Source organism: Leucoraja erinacea, unplaced genomic scaffold, assembly GCF_028641065.1.
Source record: "Leucoraja erinacea ecotype New England unplaced genomic scaffold, Leri_hhj_1 Leri_1244S, whole genome shotgun sequence".
NCBI classification, from domain to species: Eukaryota; Metazoa; Chordata; class Chondrichthyes; order Rajiformes; family Rajidae; genus Leucoraja; species Leucoraja erinaceus.
The window spans coordinates 23,579-37,533 of record NW_026575500.1 but is presented as its reverse complement, the minus strand read 5'-3'; the positions used below and the strand labels follow the sequence as shown (position 1 = coordinate 37,533).

Sequence of the window (13,955 nt, the reverse complement as noted above, 5' to 3'; positions counted from 1 at the left end):
TAATTGTTATATGTTATTGTTATATGGAGTCCCAGGGGCTGCATCTCTGATACCCCTCTCCAGTGAGGTTGGGGACCAAGCTCTCCAACCCCCCCCCCCCCCCGTCAAACTCCAGGCTTCATTAACAGTTCCTAAATGTATCTCTCATACAGTGATCCTTAAAAATAACTACATTTTTAAAAAGATTACTCCAAAAAGTTTAGAAATATATTAATATGTTGAAAGATCACAAATTGATTCATACATTAAAATTTAAAAAAATTAAATAAATAACATAAAACAAATTACCTGATTCTTCCTAATCTCCGAGCTGGAAATTCCCATTCTATGGGTTTCTGATCCTCAGTTGGTTTGTCTGACATTGGATCACAGAGATAGATTCCCAGTGAAGTGCAGGGGAATCCCAACATGTCCAGACTCTGTTGCTAGGGTCCACATGAAGTCTGCCGTTGTAGCTTAGTCACAGATATATTTCATGAGGTCCACATTCAATTCAAGCATTATTACCTAAGGAATGGCTGAATTTTAATGGTCTCCCATTCGAATCATTGGTTATAGCCTGGAAGATTCAGCCCAACCAACCAGTGACTTTTTAAAAAAGATTTTAAACACTTGTTTTTCAATTATCACTGATTGGCATACATTTCAGAAACTGGTTATGTTGAGGTCAGAATAGTTATTGTGACATCAGTTATTAATGTCATTGTGATGGATGCAGTGAATTATTAGTTTACAACTTACCATTTAAACATCCCCTCGTGTACTTATAATGCTGCATAGATGTGTTTGTCAGTTTTTGCTTTCTCTGAAGTGCATAGATAACTTTTTGCATTGCTTCGTTCATTTTACCAGCATCTTATTTCAATGCTATTTGCAATGCCTTGAGCGCCTCTTTGCTTGTGGCTTGAACAGCATGAGCAGCATTTTTGACAGTTACCTTTGCTGTATGGGAAATCTGATCCATGGTTACATTCACTTTGTAACCTGTCTGTTTCTCTGCTATTTCCGTTGCATAGAAAGTTTTTATAATTGCTACTTCAAGTGTATATACAGCCTACTCGATTCTTATTTTCATTGCCTTACCTGCCTAGTCAACTGTTACCTTCAAACTTACACGTGCAGAAACAATGAATGATGTTAGGAACTTATTGTCTTTGGGGACATGGTCGAAGACTGAGAAAAGACATTCTTTTTGATGAATAACATTTCCACAGTTCCCAAAGGATATACGTGTCCAAAATTTTAATAACGGCCTTTATCAGGAGATTTCACCACTGAGGTCACTCTTCACCATAGAAGAACATGTCACAGCAGCAATGTAAAGACATACCAGGTAAACTAAAATTAGAGCACATGGTATTGGGGGTAGGGTGTTGACATGGATAGAAAATTGGTTGGCAGACAGGAAGCAAAGAGCAGTAGTGAATGGGTCCTTTTCAGAATGGCAGGTAGTGGCGAGTGGAGTGCCGCAAGGCTCGGTGTTGGGGGCCGCAACTGTTTACCATATATATTAATGATTTGGAAGAGGGAATTAGGAGCAACACTAGCAAGTTTGCGGATGACACAAAGCTGGGTGGCAGTGTGAACTGTGAAGAGGATGTTAGGAGGTTGCAGGGAGACCTGGACAGGTTGAGTGAGTGGGCAGATGCGTGGCAGATGCAGTATAATATAGATAAATGTGAGGTTATCCACTTTGGCGGCAAAAACAAGGAGGCAGATTAATATCTCAATGGGGTTAGGTTAGGCAAGGGGGAGGTGCAGCGAGACCTGGGTGTCCTTGTACACCAGTCACTGAAAGTTGGAGTGCAGGTACAGCAGGCAGTGAAGAAAGCTAATGGAATGTTGGCCTTCATAACAAGAGGATTTCAGTATAGGAGTAAAGAGGTTCTTCTGCAGTTGTATAGGGCTCTGGTGAGACCACATTTGGAGTATTGTGTACAGTTTTGGTCTCCTAATTTGAGGAAGGACATCCTTGTGATTGAGGCAGTGTAGCCTAGGTTCACGAGATTGATCCCTGGGATGGTGGGACTGTCATATGAGGAGAGATTGAAAAGACTAGGCTTGTATTCACTGGAGTTTAGAAGGATGAGGTGCGTTCAGAACCAGAGGCCACAGTCTTAGAATAAAGGGGAATCCATTTAAGACTGAGGTCAGAAAAAACTTTTTCACGCTAGAGAATTGTGAATTTGTGGAAATCCCTGCCGCAGAGGGCAGTGGAGGCCAAGTCATTGGATGGATTTTAGATAGAGTTAGATAGAGCTCTTGGGGCTAGTGGAATCAAGGTATATGGGGAGAAGGCAGGCATGGGTTATTGATTGGGGACGATCAGCCATGATCACAATGAATGGCGGTGCTGGCTCAAGGGGCCAAATGGCCTCCAACTGCACCTATTTTCTATGTTTCTATTTCTATGTTAGGTTATTCTCCAAGATTGACCTAGTCCGGGGATATCACCGGATCCTTGAGCGACCAGAAGATGTCCCCAAGATGGTAATTATCACGTCGTTTGGATTGTTTGAGTTCCTGCGGATGCCCTTTGGTCTCAAGAACACCGCGCATGCCTTTCAGTGCCTAATGGACACCATGGTGTGCGGGCTTGACTTCCTGTTTGTCTACTTGGACGGCATCCTTGTGGCAAGTCGCTCGCGAGAGGAACACTGCGCCCACCTGCGAGTACCCTTCCAACGCCTCAGTGATCATGGCATCGTGATTAACCCTGGCAAGTGCCAGTTAGGCCTCCGGGCTATCAGCCTCCTGGGTCATCGCGTGACATGGCATGGAGCAGTGGCTCTGCCTGACAGGGTTGAGGCAATCCGCCAGTTCCCGCCGCCTGCTGCAGTGCGTGGCCTCTGGGAATTTGTGGGGATGGTCACATTTTACCACCGGTTCGTTCCGAACTTTGGCTGCCGCTTTTCCGGTTGCAGAGCGGCAAGAACGGCAGATACAGTGGGACGCTGTCGCCACGGTGGCGTTTGAATGGGGCGAAGGAGGCCTTGGCTTGGGCAACTATGCTCGTGCAGCCGTTGGCCGATGACCCCACAGCAGTTACCGTGAATGCCTCGGACTCTGCGGTTGCCAGCGTTTTGGAACAGTCGGTTAACAGCTGCTGGCGGACTCTCGCCTTCTTTAGCTGTCATCTGAGCACTGCGAAGCTGCTAAGAGATTCTCTGAATGTCTTTTTGGATTTTGGCCTTCATCAATCTGAGTATAGAAGTTGGAAGGTCATTTTACAGTTGTACAAGAAATTGGTGATGCCACATTTGGAGTATGTGATTGGTTTGGTCACCCTGTCATAGGAAAGATGTTAATTTACAGTGTGGAAACAAGCCCTTCAGTCCACCAAGCCCATGGCGACAATTGACTCTTTAACCATCATTTATTTTGTACTTTCTATAGCCAGTAAAAACCTATGTCTTCCAAGACATTTTCTTAGACATGTGTCTCAGTGGCTTTTGTCTATGACAATGAAGGTTGGTCCCATGAGTAGCCTTAGTACTCGGACTGTAAATGCCTATCTCACCAGGGACTAACTCTACTGAACGTTTTTTCCTTCCATTATCCATTATTTATTATGTAAAAGAATATGTGTGTTATGATTGTGTTTATATTTTGTTTGGTTGTTTTGTAGTTTGTCTTTTGCACAAAAGTCCGCGAGCATTGCCACTTTCATTTCACTGCACATCTCATATGTGTATGTGACAAATAAACTTGACTTGACTTGACTTGACTTGACTTATGGAACTACTCGCCATTTAACATGGCAGGGATGAGAACTGTCCTCCAGGTGCTGGCTGCCCATAGCATCATACAACATTAGCAGGTACAATGAGATTGGGACAGAGGCCCCCATTGATAGATTCCACGCGGAGCATTTAAAAAGGTGAACATATCCTTCAGAAAATTATTTTGATGCGCTGTTCTAGAAGTCAAAGGCATTCTCTTTGCTGTTGCAGCATTGATTTCCTTCCTGCGTAACCACACTAAAAGTCTGAGATTATTAGAGTTTACTTTCATCTAACAAATTTAAATATTTTGTCAATCGTTTGACATATTAGTGCAAGATTCGATAATTGTAACAAGATCTACTTTGAATTGCTGGGGACGCTTGTGACATTGTTTAGAGTGTCCTAGATAAATTATAGGTGATTACACAATCCAGTTTGAAGGAAAAAAATATCGCTAGGCTGATTGTATATTGTTTGAAATATTGTCAGAAAATTATAGAGCCTGGGCACAGGTAGTTAAAGGAATATCCATTAATCATTGCACTAAAGTTCGGAGCGAAAGTCATGGGGAGCTTTTGGATGAGCCGCTGCTAGGCTTGGGAACTAGGTTAAGGACATGCAATGCTTATTGTTATGTCGTATTGTCATAAGGAATGGGAGTAGAATTAGGCCATTCAGCCCATCAAGGGTACACCGTCATTCTATCATGGCTGATCTATCGCTCCCTCCTAATCCCATTCCCCTGCCTTCTCCCCACAATCTCTGACACCTGTACTAACCAATAATATATCTATCTCTGCCTTAAAAATATCCCACTGACAGCCTCCACGGCCTTCTGTGGCAAAGAATTCCACAGATTCACCACCCTCTGATGAAAGAAATTCCTCATCATTTCCTTCCCAAAATAACCTCCTTTAATTCTAAGGCTATAACCTCTAGTCCTAGTCTCTCCCACTAGTGGAAACATCCTCTCCACATCCACTCTGTCCAAGCCTTTCACTATTCTTTATGTTTCAATGAGGTCCCCCTCATTCTTCTAAATTCCAGCGAGTACAGGCCCAGTGCCGACAAATGCTCATCATAGGTTAACCTTCTCATTCCTGGGAACATCTCTGTAAAGTCTATGTAGGTAGCAGAGCGAATGAGATCAACGTTACCGAGGTACCACTGTGTCACTCGCTAACGCAAATGTTTGGCAAATGCAGTATAATGCGGATAAATGTGAGGTTATACATTTTGGTGGCAAAAAACGGGAAAGCAGACTATTATCTAAATGGTGGCCGATTGGGAAAGGGGGAGATGCAGCGAGACCTGGGTGTCATGGTACACCAGTCATTGAAGGTAGGCATGCAGGTGCAGCAGGCAGTAAAGAAAGCGAATGGTATGTTAGCTTTCATTGCAAAAGGATTTGAGTATAGGAGCAGGGACGTTCTACTGCAGTTGTACAGGGTCTTGGTGAGACCGCACCTGGAGTATTGCGTACAGTTTTCATCTCCAAATCTGAGGAAGGACATTATTGCCATAGAGGGAGTGCAGAGACGGTTCACCAGACTGATTCCTGGGATGTCAGGACTGTCTTATGAAGAAAGACTGGATAGACTTGGTTTATACTCTCTAGAATTTAGGAGATTGAGAGGGGATCTTATAGAAAGTTACAAAATTCTTAAGGGGTTGGACAGGCTAGATGCAGGAAGATTGTTCCCGATGTTAGGGAAGTCCAGGACAAGGGGTCACAGCTTAAGGATAAGGAGGAAATCCTTTAAAACCGAGATGAGAAGAACTTTTTTCACACAGAGAGTGGTGAATCTCTGGAACTCTCTGCCACAGAGGGTAGTTGAGGCCAGTTCATTGGCTATATTTAAGAGGGAGTTAGATGTGGCCCTTGTGGCTAAAGGGATCAGGGGGTATGGAGAGAAGGCAGGTACGGGATACTGAGTTGGATGATCAGCCATGATCATATTGAATGGCGGTGCAGGCTCGAAGGGCCGAATGGCCTACTCCTGCACCTAATTTCTATGTTTCTATGTTCTATGTTTCTATGTCACCAGCATGGGATCTGAGACAGCACTTTCTCATGTAGATGAGAAATGGGAAGGGGAAAGCAGAGCAAGAGTAGAACATTAAGGAACAAGGCAGATGATGGGAGACACTGACAAGGCTAACAATTGTTGCATTTCCCCTAATTGTCCTGGATGAACTGTTAATGAGTCCCCATCTGGAATTGCTGTGGTTTTTGAAGTGAAGGTACAAAGAAGACATCAGTTCCCTTAAGTGCTGTTGAAGATGCACCTATCTGAACATATAGAGTGTGTTTCTTCATACTGACGATCTGTAGTGGACCAACCACATTGAAGCAACCGTGTGCAGATGGGGTGTCGAAGGACGAGAAGCCGAAGCGAAGAAGTGGAAGTCGAGATACTGAACGGAAACGGCACCGAAAAGCCAAATAACCGAACGGACGCAACACTGCAAAGCCAAATAACCGAACGGACGCGAGGTCCAAAAGCAGAGAAGGAAAATTAAAAATCCTCCCCACCCTCCTGTCCTTACCTGGCTAAACCCTCCTTATCTGGCTTTAGGGCATCGCGTCCATTAGGTTATTTGGCTTTTCAACGTCACGTCTGTTTGCTTATTTGGCCTATTGGCGTCATGTCCGTTAGGTTATTTGGCTTTTCGGCAATGAGTCCGTTTGGTTATTTGGCTTTTTGGTGTTAACCATATAGCATATAACAATTACAGCACGGAAACAGGCCATCTCAGCCCTACAAGTCCGTGCCGAACACATTTTTTTTTTACCCTTAGTCCCACCGGCCTGCACTCATACCATAACCCTCCATTCCCTTCTCATCCATATGCCTATCCAATTTATTTTTAAATGATATCAATGAACCTGCCTCCACCACTTCCACTGGAAGCTCATTCTACACCGCTACCACTCTCTGAGTAAAGAAATTCCTCCTCATATTACCCCTAAACTTTTGTCCCTTAATTCTGAAGTCATGTCCTCTTGTTTGAATCTTCCCTATTCTCAAAGGGAAAAGCTTGTCCACATCAACTCTGTCTATCCCTCTCATCATTTTAAAGACCTCTATCAAGTCTCCCCTTAACCTTCTGCGCTCCAGAGAATAAAGACCTAACTTATTCAACCTATCTCTGTAACTTAGTTGTTGAAACCCAGGCAACATTCTAGTAAATCTCCTCTGTACTCTCTCTATTTTTGTGTGCGTTTGGTTATTTGGCTTTTTGGTGTTGCGTGCGTTAGGTTATTTGGCTTTAGGGCGTCGTGTCCGTCCAGTTATCTGACTTTCCTGCATCGTTTCCATCCGGTATCTTGGCTTCCACTCTTTCACTTTGGCTTCTCATCCTTCGAAGCCCCGTCCGGGTACCAAAGCAGCAGCCAAGAAGCCACACCAATCTCTCTACTCCCTCAGGAGACTGAGAAAATTTGGTGTCCTTCCTATTACGTGTGCAAGCATCTATTGATGCACCATAGAAAGCATTCGGTCGGGTTGCAGCACAGCCTGGTTTGGAAACTGCTCTGTCCAAGACCAGAAGAAATTGGGGACTTGTGGGTGTAGCCTAGTCCATCAACAGACTAAACTCTCCACCATTGAATCCATCTGCACTTCACGCTGCCTCAGAAACACACCCAGTATAATCAAAGACTTCCGCCATCATGGTCATTCCTTCTCCATATTCCCACCAAGCAGAAGATACAGAAACTTGAAAGCGCGTGCCACCAGACTCAGGAATAGCATCTTCCCCTCTGTTATCAGGCTTCTGAACATTTCCTCCATAAACTAGGATACTCTACCCCATTGCCAACATTGGACTTGGTCTCTGAAACTAGTGTGCTACAATTCTGAGAACTATATTGACTTTCTGTATCTTTGATCTACCTATTGCACGAGCTTGGCGTAATAATAATTTTGTATAGTATAATCTGAGCTGATTAGATACCATGCAAAACAAAGCATTTCATTGTACACTGGTACAAAAAAACAAACCTAAACCTAAATCAAAACCTTTGGAAGTTTTTGAGAAGTCAGGAACTGAATTCCTTGCTAAAAACTACCCAGCCTTGAACATAGTCCAGTGGTTAGCAATTATGTGGTGAGACCAATTACTTAACTGAACGTTGACGATAGAGGATTTTATGATACTAATGCTATTAAATGGCAAGGGGAAGTGGCTGATCTCATTGGATAGTCATTATATCATACAACATGAACATTAATTGCCGCTTCTTAGCCCGATTGTCATCTGGGGATTGTAACCCATGTGGGTGCTGAATGTCTAGTTTGTGAGCAAGTAAACGGGCAATAATTCTGGAGGTTTGAATGTGGAGTAGCACTTTGTGACAACAGCAGGTTAAAATAATGATGACTTAGAAAAGAACAACAACCATGTCACATTCACTGAACCTGATGGCCAGCCTTCTCGGCATCTGGTTCTTGTGAGCCTCGACAAATTATATTTTTGGCTGTCAGCCTGAAACGCAAGACTTATGGTTGAGAAACCAGAGGTAATAGCATGGTTCCGCAGAAGCTAGGAATAGTAATTGCACTGCTATCAATTGAGGGCTTAAGCAAAAACCATCTTCTACTTCTGCCCAGGAGCAATTGCAATTCTAAAATAATGCTTTCCAATTTTTGCATGAATAAGCAGGGATTGAATGCAAACGGGGCATGTGCAGGCAAATGGGGTTAAGTCTGAATTGGCATCATACTGAATTTGGCACAGAAATTGTCGGCATAGGACCTGTTCCTGTGTTGTACTGTTCTGTGTTTTATGTCCACTTTGAGGTACATGTGATTGGCAGTTCAGGTCAAAACCTTGCAGGCTCCAGTGAAATCAAGGCTCATGTTTTCACTGAAAAATATCTGCATTATAGTAAAAGCAAAATCTTCACAAAACTACACAACTGGCCAGTATTTTAGAACATGTTCATTCATCCATTGGTACATCCATGCATCAGCCTATTTATTCATTTATTTATCCTTTCATTCATTCATTCATTCATTTATCTATCTATTTATTTATTCATTTATCTATCTATTTATTTATTCATGTATCTATTCATTTATTTATTTATCTATTTATTTATTTATCTATCTACTTATTTATTTATTTATTTATCTATTTATTTGTTTATTTATTCATTTATCTATCTATCTATCTATCTATTTATTTATTTATCTATCTATTTATTTATTTATTTATCTATCTGTTTATCTATCCACCTATTTATTTATTTACCTATTTATTTATTTATTTATTTGTTTATTTATCCATGTATCTATTTATTTATTTATTTATTTATCTATTTATTTATTTATCTGTTTATTTATTTATCTGTCTATTTATCTATCCACCTGTCTATCTATTTATTTATTTATCTATTTATTTGTTTATTTATTCATTTATCTGTTCATCTATTTATTTATTTATTTATTTATTTATCTATTTGCCTATCGATTTATTTATTTATTTATCCATCTATCTATTTATTTATTTATCTATTTATTTATGTGTCTATCTATTTATTTATTTATTTATTTATGTGTTTGTTTTTTTTGTTTGGTTGTTTGTTTGTTTGTTTGCTTTATTCTCTTACAATTAAAGACATGTTTCAGTTGTTGTAGTTTCGTTCTCAAACTAATTATTATTTTAAAAGTTGGTCCATCACCTGAGATCTATTAATAGAACCCTGCATTGTATTGCCTTGCTGTACATAAGTCTGGTCAGTCGGAAAAACAAAACATCTTTTAAAAGTTGGCTATGCCGTGCCTTCCCGAGGAAACTCAAACAGGCCTCACTCCCCACCAACATCCTCAGGACTTTCTACAGGGGTACGGTGGAGTCTGTACTCACGTACTGCATAAACACGTGGTACTCCAACTGTAACTGCTCAGACAGGAAGGCTCTGCAGAGGGTAGTGAGGGGAGCAGAGAGGATCATTGGCGTCTCCCTACCCTCGGTACAAGAACTGTTCCAGAGCCGTTGTCTGAAAAAGGCTCTGAGAATAGCTAAGGACAAACTGCACCCCCTCCACACACACCTGGATCTCCTGCCATCAGGCAAGAGATACCGTAGCATCAAGGTCCGGACTTCCTGCCACAGGCTGTGAAGCTGCTAAACAGTCACTCCCCCTGATTCTGCGGCTTTGCACTGACATTTTAATAACTCTGGCACTCAAATCAGCTGCCCTGGACACTTTAGTGACTGTTTTTTACTGTATTTTTTTACTGTATTTTATTGTTGCTGTTTTACCTGCTTTTAACTATTTATACTGTTTCATCAGGGACTGGATTGTTTTTTTATTGTTATTATGTGTGAAATGTTTTAAGTTTTATGTGTGATGCTCGGGTATTCCCTGGGAAACGTCTTCTCATTTTGCACTGTGCAACTGTTGCTTTGCAAGATGACAATAAAGGTCGATTGATTAATTGATTGGTTCACACCTGGGGAAAAAATGGATCTGAAAATCTTCCTCAAAAGGCTAGAAACATAGAAACATAGAAACATAGAAATTAGGTGCAGGAGTAGGCCATTCGGCCCTTCGAGCCTGCACCGCCATTCAATATGATCATGGCTGATCATCCAACTCAGTATTCCGTACCTGCCTTCTCTCCATACCCCCTGATCCCCTTAGCCACAAGGGCCACATCTAACTCCCTCTTAAATATAGCCAATGAACTGGCCTCAACTACCCTCTGTGGCAGAGAGTTCCAGAGATTCACCACTCTCTGTGTGAAAAAAGTTCTTCTCATCTCGGTTTTAAAGGATTTCCCCCTTATCCTTAAGCTGTGACCCCCCTTGTCCTGGACTTCCCTAACATCGGGAACAATCTTCCTGCATCTAGCCTGTCCAACCCCTTAAGAATTTTGTAAGTTTCTATAAGATCCCCTCTCAATCTTCTAAATTCTAGAGAGTATAAACCAAGTCTATCCAGTCTTTCTTCATAAGACAGTCCTGACATCCCAGGAATCAGTCTGGTGAACCGTCTCTGCACTCCCTCTATGGCAATAATGTCCTTCCTCAGATTTGGAGACCAAAACTGTACACAATACTCCAGGTGTGGTCTCACCAAGACCTTGTACAACTGCAGTAGAACCTCCCTGCTCCTATACTCAAATCCTTTTGCAATGAAAGCTAACATACCATTCGCTTTCTTTACTGCCTGCTGCACCTGCATGCCTACCTTCAATGACTGGTGTACCATGACACCCAGGTCTCGCTGCAGTTGAAACAGTTGAAAATTGGAAACGTTTATTAATCTGATCTGTTGAGGCCAGGTTTGTGCACAGCAGAGGGTGTTGGGGGAAGACATTTTGTTCTTAGTCATGAACACTAAAGTATGTGAGAGAATAATTCCTTATTAATGCCAATGGTACCAAGTATGGGCAGGGATTGTACAACTGAGAGTTAATACGTCTGGATCTGAAGAAGGGTCTCGACCCGAAATGTTACCCATTCCTTCTCTCCAGAGATGCTGCCTGTTACTGCTGAGTTACCACAGCTTTTTGTGTCAATCTTTTGGACATTTAGCACATCTGAAGACATGTTTCTCCCCCAATAAATGTTGGTAACAGTTAGAACAAGGTGATTGAGAAGGAACTGCAGATGATGGAAAATCGAAGGTAGACAAAAATGCTGGAGAAATTCAGCGGGTGAGGCAGCATCTATGGAGCAAAGGAAACAGGTGACGTTTAGGGCCAAAACCCTTCTTTAGAACAAGGTGATATTCTTTTTGCGTGCCGTTAATAGTGATTGCATTTCTGTGGTCATTTACACTAGTTTAACAAATACAAACAAGTTGCACTGTTTAATTTAATTGAATTTTTACCTGCAGTACATCTAATGCGTGTTTTTTGCCTTTTTTTCTTCCAGATTTAGCGATTCAGATGGGATTCAGGCACAATGAATTCTTGCATTTTCAGCCTCTATCAGTTTTTGAAAGTGATGTGACCAGACCAGACCAGACAGTGAGAGCAATGAAAAACGCTGGCATTCTGAATCAGGCTTTCAAAGGGCTCTGTGGAAATAAAAATAAATACACCAAACCCTAAATATTACGAGGCCATTCCTGCTGAAGATATGTCCAATGAGCACATGTTCATCTGCACTTAACATTTCCTGGATCTATTGCTGCAAATTAGCTTCAGATTAGTTTATTGTTTCATGCATCAGAACGCAATAACATTCATAGTTAACCATATAACCATATAACAATTACAGCACGGAAACAGGCCATCTCGGCCCTACAAGTCCGTGCCGAACAACTTTTTTTCCCTTAGTCCCACCTGCCTGCAATCATACCACAACCCTCCATTCCCTTCTCATCCATATACCTATCCAATTTATTTTTAAAGGATACCAATGAACCTGCCTCCACCACTCACACTGGAAGCTCATTCCACACCGCTACCACTCTCTGAGTAAAGAAGTTCCCCCTCATATTACCCCTAAACTTCCGTCCCTTAATTCTGAAGTCATGTCCTCTTGTTTGAATCTTCCCTATTCTCAAAGGGAATAGTTTGTCCACATCAACTCTGTCTATCCCTCTCATCATTTTAAAGACCTCTATCAAGTCCCCCCTTAACCTTCTGCGCTCCAGAGAATAAAGACCTAACTTATTCAACCTATCTCTGTAACTTAGTTGTTGAAACCCAGGCAACAGTCTAGTAAATCTAGTTCACATGCAAATCGCAGTATATATTCAGTAATGATCAGCAATAATAAATAAAATTGAGTGCAAAACAGCAGAACGGTGCAAGATTGTAGAGTAGATCTGAGAAGAACAAAGACATAAACAATACAAGAATGGAATAACAGAATGAGGTAGCGTTTAGAGTATGTGACAACACCATGGGGAAGGGGGAGGGAAAGAACAGATTGGTTCAGGAGTCTGATAGCAGTGGAGAAGATGCTGCTCTACAGTCTGGACATACAAGCTTTCAAGCTCCAGTGTGTCCAGAATGTAGAAGGGAGAAATGGGAATGGTCTGGATGGCAGGGATCCTTGATGATACCTCCAGCCTACCTGTTGCTGTGGACCATGCAGATGGACTGGATGGAAGCAACAAGCTCGTGATGGACTGGGTTATTTTCCCCATTCCTTGCATGTTCCAGAGTAAAGAAGTTTCTACAACCATCTGAGAATATAGTGCATCTGTAGAAGTTGGAGAGAATGCTTATGGATATGCAAAACCTCTCAGATACCGATGGAAGTAAATACGCTGCTGCGCTTTTATGATCACTGTATCAATGTGACAAAGCCAGGATAGATTGCTGGTGATATGGTTGCCAAGGAACGTAAAGCTGTCACCAAACTCTTCAGCAGCTCCATGGGTGAGAACAGGGCTGCGTTTACCTCCTCTCTTCCTGAGTGGGCAAATGCATGGCAGATGCAGTATAATGTGGATAAATGTGAGGTTATCCACTTTGGTGGCAAAAACAGGAAAGCAGACTATTATCTGAATGGTGGCCGATTAGGAAAAGGGGAGATGCAACGTGACCTGGGTGTCATGGTACACCAGTCATTGAAAGTAGGCATGCAGGTGCAGCAGGCAGGGAAGAAAGCAAATGGTATTTTAGCATTCATAGCAAAAGGATTTGAGTATAGGAGCAGGGAGGTCCTATTGCAGTTGTACAGGGTCTTGGTGAGACCACACCTGGAGTATTGCGTACAGTTTTGGTCTCCTAATCTGAGGAAAGACATTCTTACCATAGAGGGAGTACAGAGAAGGTTCACCAGACTGATTCCTGGGATGTCAGGACTTTCATATGAAGAAAGACTGGATAGACGCGGCTTGTACTCGCTAGAATTTAGAAGATTGAGGGGGGATCTTATAGAAACTTACAAAATTCTTAAGGGGTTGGACAGGCTAGATGCAGGAAGATTGTTCCCGATGTTGGGGAAGTCCAGAAACAAGGGGTCACAGTTTAAGGATAAGGGGGAAATCTTTTAGGACTTTCTATGTTTCTAAGATCAATAACCAGTTCTATTCACTTGCTGCCAGTAAGGGCTAGGTAGTCATTCTGACAGACTGATACAAGGTTCTCAAGTTTTTACCTGGCCCTAGGTGTACGGGGGGGGGGGGGGTGGAGCAAGACCCTAAGCACAAAAACCTGAGGGGCACCAGTGTTGAGGGTCGGGGTGGAGAAAATATTATGACCAATTCTAACTAACTGAGACCAACCTGGGGGTCAAGATGTCCAGAAGCCA

General features: G+C 42.2%; 1 long non-coding RNA gene across 2 annotated transcripts; it reads left to right on the top strand.

The window, feature by feature from the left end:
* Positions 1 to 775: 775 nt before the first annotated feature.
* On the top strand, positions 776 to 11,759 carry LOC129715557 (uncharacterized). 2 transcript variants are annotated; one of them, XR_008726523.1, is made up of 3 exons: positions 776 to 1,333; positions 2,418 to 2,490; positions 11,619 to 11,759. It is a non-coding gene; the product is annotated as an uncharacterized LOC129715557 (long non-coding RNA). The 2 variants fall into 2 exon arrangements; XR_008726522.1 differs by lacking the exon at positions 776 to 1,333 and having other exon boundaries at positions 1,493 to 2,490.
* Positions 11,760 to 13,955: the final 2,196 nt, after the last annotated feature.